This window comes from Engraulis encrasicolus, chromosome 18 (assembly GCF_034702125.1).
Source record: "Engraulis encrasicolus isolate BLACKSEA-1 chromosome 18, IST_EnEncr_1.0, whole genome shotgun sequence".
Lineage (NCBI taxonomy): Eukaryota > Metazoa > Chordata > Actinopteri > Clupeiformes > Engraulidae > Engraulis > Engraulis encrasicolus.
Window position 1 is genome coordinate 6869306 of NC_085874.1, and position 11168 is coordinate 6880473.

An 11168-nucleotide genomic window follows, 5' to 3' on the forward strand; every position below is an offset into this window, starting at 1 on the left:
TACCAAATTTGCTTTGTGCTTTTTGAAAATTCTAAACTACTATACTACTATTGAGTTTTGAGCACTTTGTGCAAGTGGGGAAAGTCACTAAAAAAACACATTCAGGACCGATACAACGTAACAAAACATGGGCAGTATGTATGGAGCTATTTTAAGTTCATAAGTCTTACAGCTCCACAAAACGCATTTCAAATGTGTAAGCTGCACCTTGTACTTGCAGGGTTATTTTCACATCTGTACATTTGTTTTGTAACTGTGTGGGTTTTTTTTGCACATGTGTGTGGGGGAAAACGTATGTGTAAAATATTAAAATGTATGTGTAGAAATGTTTTGAAGTTGTGGCAAGAGAAGTGCGTACGGCTTGTGCCATGCTTTACCAACTTCTTCCTGTTCGGAGCTGCGAGCACACGGCTGTGAAACTTTTTTCACAGATGTACGAATTTTGAGCCGGTTTTCACGTGGGGGTGGGGTCACAGGGTGAGAGCCAATCAAAACATCGCTTATTGCCAAGCCATCGATTTCAATGGGGTGCGTTTACATCCCAGTGCAGTAGGTGGCGATAATGAACATTCACCTCAAACATCACTTGCAACGCGCCAAATGAATACAGACTACCGGCACGTTAAGTTTATATAGGCAGCGAAATATTTTACATCTGTAAGTTAATACAGTAGACTATTTTACATCTATAATATATCTATAGCCTACTATTTCCACGATCTGCTTACCTTGATCCCCACAGATACCACGCAAAATACCATGCACTCATTGACGGAATATTGTGACACTATCTATGACAGACGCAAGTGACCAACAAATTGCATTACATTAACTAGCTTTTCGTTTTTACCTGGTAACAATTATATAATAATTATTCTCTGTAACATAACAACGTTAAAATGCAACTAAGTAGAAGCATGCAGTATTGGCAGGCAGTAGCCTATTTAAACAGTCTCAGCCATGCAACTGAGAGGTTGATTATGCTACAAAGATTATAAAGACCCCCCCCCCCCCCACCCACCCCCAACACCCCCCCCCCCCCCCCCCCCCACCCCCATGTATAAGAGCCAAATAAAAGGGACACCAGTGTTTTATTTCACCTTTATTTTGGAATTCCCAGATGCCATTTTAAATAATCTGAAATAACTTAGGCCTACAGTATAAAGTAATGTGCCATTTATATAACAAAAACACTGCATACCCCTAGACACGATGCATACTTGAATAAAAATAACATTTTGTTAAACAGGTGCATGAGTAAGGGACAGCTCTTCCACATACCCATGTCATTGTAATGGGGACAAACGTTTGTTTACATTTCAAAAAAACATCTTCATTTATTCCCAATAACATTCAAAAGGTTATGCAACATCAGCAGACAACTAGCAAACAGACAGTGATACCTTTTGGGATAGTATTTGGATTAGACCTATGTTAAGAAGGTTTTTAATGCAATCAAAGTCTGCCCCTATTAGAATAGCTCAAATCTCAGAAAGAGCTGAGTCAAAAAAATGCCAGCATCACCGGGTACTGACAAGTCAAGGGTAGCATGAGGTATACAACAGCATATTGAAATTGGCAGAAGCTATCTTTTAAGAGGCAAATGGTTGAGTAATCCAGTGCCACTTTGATGTTATGGGCATTCTAATTTGCCAGAAATCACCAGACATAACCCTCCATTCATTTTCTTCTTTTTTCTGGTGAGTTAGAATGTCCGTACCACCAAAGCACCAAAACGTGGTATGGAAATCTATAGGACATAATGAAGAGGGAAGTGTGGGTGACCAGATAAAAAAAAAAAAAAAAAAAAAAAAAACAGCTGGCACCAAAGCATATCTGGACTTCTATATCCCTCATGCAATGCCACTGCCCATTGACTTCAATGGTGCGACACCTTCCATTCTGACACACACAGAGACACACTGCCATACAAAGCAAGAAAGAGTGTGGGGAGATATAATCACAAATAGTAGCTACATTTCTGTCCTGATGCATCTGCCAGATGGCAATCTAGCAAAGAACTTGTGCCCGAGGGGTGGCAGTAACACATGGAGAACCATGATGTGATGTAGTATGTGATGGTTTATTAGCAGTTTTGTGGTTGTAGTGTCTTCTAGAGGGTTCACAAGAAGTGCAGATTTCGCAGAGGTGTTGGTGGCCCATGACTGGTCCTGGATGGTGCACCACCTTCACCGACTCTCCTCCCCTGATGCTGATGAGTTGGACATGCTGGAAAGGTCATCTAAAGTTTGGCAAAGAGAGAAGATTAGAGGAGTGTGTGTGTGTGTGTGTGTGTGTGTGTGTGTGTGTGTGTGTGTGTGTGTGTTATTAACCCATTTTAGCCTGATGCTGCATACACGATGCATTGTCCAAGGCGCCTGAAGTGACATGGGTGCATCCCAATATGCAGACTGTCCATTCTCATGCAAGATGATGGTCTTGGCTTTTAAATGCAACTAATTTCACATTTTTATGTGCCTCAGAGGCTGAGCAAGTTAGGTTTTTACCGCCCCCAAAGGTTGCTGGTTCATCTCCCAGCCCGCCAGGTTGGTGGGGGGAGTAATTAACCAGTGCTCTCTCCTCCATCCTCCATGACTGAGGTACCCCACGCATGGTACCTTCCCGCCACACTGCAACATACTGCTCCCTTGGGATGCCAATGTAGGCTGCACCCTTGCACAGGTGAGGCATAAAATGCAATTTTGTTGTGTGCAGTGTATACTTCTATGGGCAGTCATGGGTGAGCGGTTAGGGCGTCAGACTTGCATCCCAGAGGTTGCCGGTTCGACTCCCGACCGCCAGGTTGGTGGGGGGAGTACTCAACCAGTGCTCTTCCCCATCCTCCTCCATGACTGAGGTACCCTGAGCATGGTACCGTCCCACCGCACTGCTCCCCATGGGGCGCCACTGAGGGCTGCCCCCTTGCACGGGTGAGGCATAAATGCAATTTCGCAGTGTGCAGTGTTCACTTGTGTGCGGTGGAGTGCTGTGTCACAATGACAATGGGAGTTGGAGTTTCCCAATCGGCTTTCACTTTTTTCACTACTTGTGTGCTGTGTCACAATGGCAAAGGTGGGCTTTCACTTATATACACCTAGAGATTTTTTTCCCCTGAGTCCAATGTTTTTAAACAGTTGAAACATGAACATTTCCAGTCAATATTTACAATGGAATAGTAGACCTCTGTGTCATATTCCCAAGGAATGGTAGCATCGCATCTGCTGTGCTGTGCTGAGTCAAAGTAATTCATAAGCCTACTGGTTGTGTTTTCCCTGCCCATTCACAACTTTGATGGCCTGCAATTTATTCAGATGTGTTCTACAACTTTTTGATGAAACTTCCATTTTACATTTGATACACAAACTAGGCTTACTTGTTGTGCTGTGTGGATTTTTGTTGAGCAGGGATCTCACTTACCAATTAGCATGTTTTCCTCTTGTTACCAGCCATCAGTCTGAACTGACTGGACACCTGTGCACTTCACCATATGTGAACTCTGAGGGGCAAGTGTAGAAGCCTGGCAAAAAAGACAGGAATAAGTCGGTCTCAGTATCACTGTGCAACTACATTCACAATGTAATATGTTGGTTTAGTTGAATTCTGTCCATCACAATTTAATATTATGGTTTACATTTAGGCATACAACTTTTAGGCATTAACAATGTCCTATTTGGTAAGGACATGTACAAGTGATGTAGGCTGTACAGCAGGGGTGGGCAACTTTCATTATAAGGTGGGCTCAACATTTTTAATTACCACAATCAAGTGGGCCACATCACCACGCACTTGAGAGAATTTACAAAAGGATACTTCACTTTTTCTTTATTTTTACATGAATGCTTACACTATTGATTTATAGGGGGTTAAAAACTGTCCTTTTTTCTTTTTTTAAAAGTGAGAAGTTGGGCTGCATGTGGCGCCCGAGCCTCCAGTTGCCCATCCCTGCTGTACAGTATCCTAACAGAAAGGCTCTCATAGTATTTCAAATAATGGTCTATATAGAAAACTGGTTATAATAGGTACAGTGCAGCATAAACAGGGTTGAGGGGGTGGTTTCTTTTATTTCGTTGTACCTACCGAGTAGTTTAGCCAATGTCTGTGTGACACGTTCATGCTGCCACCTCCACAGCATCCTCTTCACAACCGCAGGGGCAACACACCTGAAAACATAATAATGTAATCCTTTTTCAGTCCAAGATATAGACTAGAAAATGAGTGACAGCATCACAATCAGGTATGCAAGTGTAGTGGACCCCCCATTTTCGGCTTTTTGTTATTCCCTTATTCTCACTCCCTGTCTTTTTGTTGTCCTGTCAGAAGTTGTCTTTTAGTTTAGTTATGCTGTTGCACGTTTTCGCCAATAGATGGCATTATAGGACCAGCAATGAGTGCAGAGACCCTCTCTGGTGCAGTAGCCAGTGACTTCGGTCACAAAAAGAACGAAACGTGGAAGTGACGGGCTTTGTTATGATACAGAAGTAGGCCAGTGACAATGGCCTCAAAATTTGGAGACACCCCAACCGGAGGTAGAACAAAACCCAAGAGAAGTCACATTTTGGGTGCTTTTTTTGTTTGGAGGTGCATATGAAAATGTGTAAAATGTTTAGGCTTAGCATTAAAATCACTTTGGTCAAGAATCATTTTCATGTATGGGACACCCTAGAGATGAGGAAAAACATTATTGGGTTTTGTTCTACCTCCGGTTGGGGTATCTCGAAAACGAAGGCCTTTTTGGGCCCATTGTCACTAGCCTAAAGGCAGCGGTGTCAGCTGTACAGTTATGCTGAGGAAAATGTAAATAAACAACAAACTCATCGAAACTCTACACACTTCATTAAGTGTGCAACATAAGCATTCACGCAATAATGCCACCAGGTCACATTTAAGATTTAATTAGGAGTATTTTGTTATGGATCTTATGTAGTGATAGACTTACCATTTCTTGTTATGGCATATCTGGCCTATTCCCAAGAGAAGGCTGATGTCCCTGTCTGTTGATCTGATTTTGACGTCGGCAAGATGCTTCGTGCTGTCTGGGTTTCAAACCTAGTGGTGAAATGACAAGGGATTTTATGTAAACAAAATGCTTATTTCAGTAAGTGTACATACAGTAAACAGATCTAAGAAGTTCCCAGAGCACCCTACGATAGCTGGCATGGTTGGCACAAAGACCCAAAGAGCAAAATTGTCCCAAGATTGTCTTCCAAACAATTCCACTCCAAACATTTTCCTTCTGAAATAAACAATGTCCATATCCAAACCTCAGTAGGCAGCTATCTCGTCAGGTCGGCCTTACCATAGACACATCTGTGGCCCGTAAATTTACAATCTCAAACGTCATCACCATATAAGCCATGGCACAACACAAGCGTTTATTTTTATAATAAACAAGATATCTCGGCACGTTTGCGCTAGTTATCTGAACACTGATTGTTAACGAATGCCCGAAATAGTGTAGAGCTAGCTGCCATTTATGTTATGCTAGCTAGGGTCATGTCATCTCATCTAAACTAGCCACAGTAAGGGTGATCTACCGCTGCTGGTGGACAACCTGGGCTTGGAGCCATTGAAACCCATTCAAAACTTCATTTTTTCGATCTGACACAGAATATTTTTAATTATACCTAAAGACACACCATGGGACTTGTTTAAAAGCTGAGAACCTCAGCTTTCCATAACTGAAAGCGGTATTTTCCTAGCATCTACCAATCCGAAGGTAGCCCACTTTAAGTGCGGAATTACTTTTCTAAAGATAGCGTTTTGTTTCCTTGGAAACGGACGCGGTTTATGTGTTACGCATACGCTATTTGACTCGGTTTTGCACTATTAATGATGGATTTCTAATCTTGACATGTTAATGGACAATCTATGCGAATTTCATAATGTGTTTTTATGTGATATGGGAGTAAATGTGTTTATCCCGTCTGGGATTTGTTAACCCTTTCATGCACGGTGTCCACATACGTGGACAGTAATTCTAACCCCACTTTAGATAGGTAAATAGTGGTTATTTTTTTCCAAATTGTATATGGGAAGTACCATGAGGTTCATTACAATACTTTAACAGCAATTATAACTTTTTGCACTAAATATTAAGTGTTTGATGACATCATCAATCTAAGAAATCCACCGATGTGAATTATGACCATAACAAGCATGTTTATATCTGAAAATCAACCACACCAAAGGGCAATTTCAGGTTTTAAAAAATATTATGATGTTTAGTACAGTTCACTTGAGAAGTCTATGTTGTTAAAATCCAAATTTACAATAAAGGTAGGGTTTTATACAATATAAAGCTACTGTCCACGTATGTGGACGTTGCGCATCAAGGGAGTCTGATGATAAACATATTATTTATGATTACCGTGAGAATATTCTGCTCATTTTGGGCAAATACTTAATGTTATGAGCATTTATTTATAATGATTATAGTGTGAAAAAATAAATTATTTTTAACATATTTAACACATTTTAACACTTTTACTTTAATAAATTCAAGAAAAAACTACCTAAAATTAGTGTTTCACGCACGTGTCTATAGGCATATTTCGGGTTTCTTTCACCACAAAATGACACAAATGATGTAGGAATGAGCTAGAATACATGCTGAATCAAATACAGTTCTGTCTTCATCAGAATTGAAGTTTTTTTCCACATGCAACAAGGTTTCCCCACAAATCTTGCCATAGCTGTGTATGTAAATATTGCTAAATTGAAAGTTTTTTTTCTCTTTTTTCATCTTTGTTCGTTAAATACTGTAATATATAATGTGTAAGTGTCATATAATGTTGTAATATTACATATAGTAACATGGAAAGTAAGTAAAATAACTTGCATTAGGAGGTCTATTAACACTATTTTTTCACAGAAAATACTTGAACATGCTGATGAATGACTACAAAACGCATGTGTCTGGAGGCAAATTTCATATTACCTTTCATATAGGGACAACATAAATGATGTAGGATTGAGCTAGAATCCATGCTGAATCAAATACAGATGTGTCTTCATCAGAATTTAAGGTTTTTTCCACATACAACAAGGTTTCCCCACAAATCTTGCCATAGCTGTGTATGTAAATATTGCTAAATTGACAGTTTTTTTTCTCTTTGTTTCATCTTTGTTCCTTAAATAGTGTAATGTATAATGCATAAGTGTCATATAATGTTGTAATATGACACAAGGTAACATGGAAAGTAAGTAAATTAACTTACATTTATAATAGGGGGTCTATTTAACACTATTTTTTACAGAAAATACTTGAAAATGCTGATGAATGACTACAGAACGCATGTGTCTGGAGGCAAATTTCATATTACCTTTCATATAGGGACAACATAAATGATGTAGGATTGAGCTAGAATCCATGCTGAATCAAATACAGATGTGTCTTCATCAGAATTTAAGGTTTTTTCCACATGCAACAAGGTTTCCCCACAAATCTTGCCATAGCTGTGTATGTAAATATTGCTAAATTGACAGGTTTTTTTTTTCCTCTTTGTTTCATCTTTGTTCCTTAAATAGTGTAATGTATAATGCATAAGTGTCATATAATGTTGTAATATGACACAAGGTAACATGGAAAGTAAGTAAATTAACTTACATTTATAATAGGGGGTCTATTTAACACTATTTTTTTTACAGAAAATACTTGAAAATGCTGATGAATGACTACAGAACGCATGTGTCTGGAGGCAAATTTCACATTACCTTTTATACAGGGACAACATAAATGATGTAAGATTGAGCTAGAATACATGCTGAATCAAACTGAGCTTTTTGTTCACCAGCATTGGCTGTCTTCTTGCATGCAATAAGAATTTCCCACATATTTTTCTATGACCGCCTATATAAACAATGCTATTTTTATATATATGTTTTTGTTGTTGGTTAATTACAGTGATATATGGTGTTAAAGTGTTATATTGTGTTGTTATATAGCATAAAACACCATAAAAATGAATAAAACAGCTTAATTTGAACTTGAAATACAGTATAGGCCTATATAACTTTTCACTCCTTTGATGCGCAGTGTCCACATATGTGGACAGTAAAATAACTTCCACATCAAAAATGATTTTTGAAAAATTCCAAAAGATTCTTCATATTAGCTCCATTATGAGTGAGAAAATCAATATATAAAAAATCTTGCACATTTTTTTCATGGTGTCTGCATGAAAGGGTTAAACTAGCTGGCCCGCTAGTTAGCTAGCAAGTGCTAGGTCTCTACACTACATCATGTCAAAAGTGGAAAGATTTGCCGACACTCAAGGCTGTGGATAATGAACTGGTTCTGTGAATGTTCTCAGAATGTTTTGCTCTGACAAATTGCTGATATTATAGCATTACATCCAAATCCTGGTGTTTCTTTGTTTATGCTTGGGCCATTGAGACAGATCGATTCTAATATCTATTACTTACTTGCTAGCTAACTAGCGAACTAGCTAACAAATCCCAGACGGGCGTACTGTTAACACATTTTACTCCCATGTTACATAAAAACGCATTTTGAAACTCGCACAGATTGTCCATTAGAATGTCAAGATTAGAAATTCATCCATAATAATGCAAAACCGAGTCAAACAGCGTATGCGTAACACATAAACCGCGTCCGTTTCCAAGGAAACAAAATGCTATCTTTAGAAAAGTAATTCCGCACTTAAAGTAGGCTACCTTCGGATTGGTAGATGCTAGGAAAATACCGTTTTCAGGTATGGAAAGCTGAGGTTCTCAGCTTTTAAACAAGACCCATGGTGTGTCTTAAGGTCTAATTAAAAATATTCTGTCGAACATCGAACAAAATGTACTTTTGAATGGGTTTCAATGGCTCCAAGCTAGGGTTGTCCACCATTTCAAATTCGCGCGCTCCAGTGAAGGGGCATTCTGACGTAACTGCAACCCAAGAATTACGCTTCAAATGAACGGGAATGACTCAAAACTTTAGAAATATATTGTTAGAATGTACCGTATACAAGGTTAGTCTATGAGGTTAAATAGTTTTCTTACATATATATTTTTATATCCCAGTTACGTACCATATCTTCTGCATGATAAGGCAGAAGCGACAGATAAGCATAAAGGGTGGAGTATCGAAGTCCTCGCGAAACACTGATTGGTTGGCAGTAAGAGATGTTTTGATTGGCTCTCGCCATATGACCCCACCCCCACGTGAAAACCGGCTCAAAATTCGTACATCTGTGAAAAAAGTTTCACAGCCGTGTGCTCGCAGCTCCGAACAGGAAGAAGTTGGTAAAGCATGGCACAAGCCGTACGCACTTCTCTTGCCACAACTTCAAAACATTTCTACACATACATTTTAATATTTTACACATACGTTTTCCCCCACACACATGTGCAAAAAAAAACCACACAGTTACAAAAGAAATGTACAGATGTGAAAATAACCCTGCAAGTACAAGGTGCAGCTTACACATTTGAAATGCGTTTTGTGGAGCTGTAAGACTTATGAACTTAAAATAGCTCCATAAGTATGCAGCACAGTTATTTTTAATCATTAGTTTAAGTTAATTCATTATGGACGGACATGCGTATATTTGAGTTGTGCTAATGTAAGAGATTAGTGCAGCATGTTGGCTGAATTTATAAGTCTTAATAAAGTGTCCCATCTTAATTCCCAAAAGGAATTAAATGCAAATGTCCAGAGTAGGCTACGCATTGAAAAGTTCTCCAGATGTAACACAAGTGAGCATAAGCATAGGTTGGATCCACCTTATGGTTGATGAACCAGATCCAACATGATTGACTATGGACGCAAGAGGAAGCTGTCTGAAAGGGATGTTTGGGTGACCAGCCGTGTGTATTGACCCTGTGGAGCTCTCGATGGGCCGTTCTGGTGGAAGCAGGAGAGTTGAGGTGCACATTTAATTCTACCATGATTTGGACAGCTGGGGTTTTATGGGTTTTTTTTATACAGTCCGGGTTAGTGCCCAAACATCCCTTTTCAGAGTATTCAGACAGCTTCCTCTTGCATCCACAGTTAATCCTGTTAGATGTGGTTCATCTTTCTTGGTGGTATGCAGACATTACCTTGGATACAGTGACTCTTGATACATCCCAAAGACTTGCTGTCTCAGTCAAAGATGCAACAGTTACATGCAGACCAAGAATGTCTCCTTTTAGAACTCTGATATGTCACCCATAATCTTGTGTGCATGTGCATTGCAATTTTGTGAGCAAAACTGTGCTCTGCTAATTGAACCTTCACACTTCACTTTACTGGTGCAATGTGCAATTAATGAAGATTGGCCAACAGGCTGGTCCACTTGAGCTATGACGCTTCCCACACTAAAATGACAGGTGTTTCCGTTATTTTGTCTGTGTATATCATACTGTATGTGTTCTGTGTCCAAAACCATTCGGTTGGAATCTTCACCATGGTTTCCTGCCTCTGCCACTTGCTAAGGCCTTCTTCCAGCCGCCCGCCATTGTCACATGCAAGACACGTGCAATCACATTCACTGAAGTCTACAGACATGTGCCTCTACTTATTGCCATGGCAACACGGGGGAGCTCTCTCCATCACGTGCCACGTTCCTCAAGGTGAGATTCTTGAGCCTATTATTTGTTTTGAGTGATGTCTAAAATAACATTTATCTGTAATTGCCCAGGTTGTGCCAGAGCCCAGACACAACTATAGGGCTGGACTGGTCATCTGGCATACAGGGCGTATTCCCAGTGGGCCAACATTCCTCAGGGGCCGGTGCTTTTGTTTTTTGTTGTTTGCCTTTTTCCCTTAGAGACTGGCCCAAAAGAGGGGGGTTGGTGCATCCTTAATATATGCAGTGGATTTAGCCCATCATAATAAGGGTATTCAATTAGTCATCAACGCATGCATGCGCATTTAGACAGGAATGCACTCTGGATGAAAATGCTGCATGACTGTTAGATTTCCTGTCAAACTTCAAAATTTCGGTCATGTTGCGTCGATGAGGTGACATGTCACACGGTGTCAAACTATCGCGGGACGAATGCGACTGCAGTCAGATCTTGCAACCTCTGCAGTTGCTTATCCCCGTCGATGCTCGTCTGCAGACCGCCTCTGAGGTCACGCTCGCATGAACTGGTTGATCAACAACTCACTCACGTGTGTGTATATGGGTCTTGTCTCACACACCTACACAGGTTTGCACTGCTCCCCACTTCAG

General features: G+C 40.0%; 1 long non-coding RNA gene across 1 annotated transcript; it reads right to left on the reverse strand.

The window, feature by feature from the left end:
* Positions 1 to 3500: 3500 nt before the first annotated feature.
* On the reverse strand, positions 3501 to 5609 carry LOC134468381 (uncharacterized). The gene is made up of 3 exons (XR_010038784.1): positions 4937 to 5609; positions 4078 to 4160; positions 3501 to 3517 (listed from the first exon to the last, which is right to left on the reverse strand). It is a non-coding gene; the product is annotated as an uncharacterized LOC134468381 (long non-coding RNA).
* Between the last annotated feature and the right edge of the window lie 5559 nt (positions 5610 to 11168).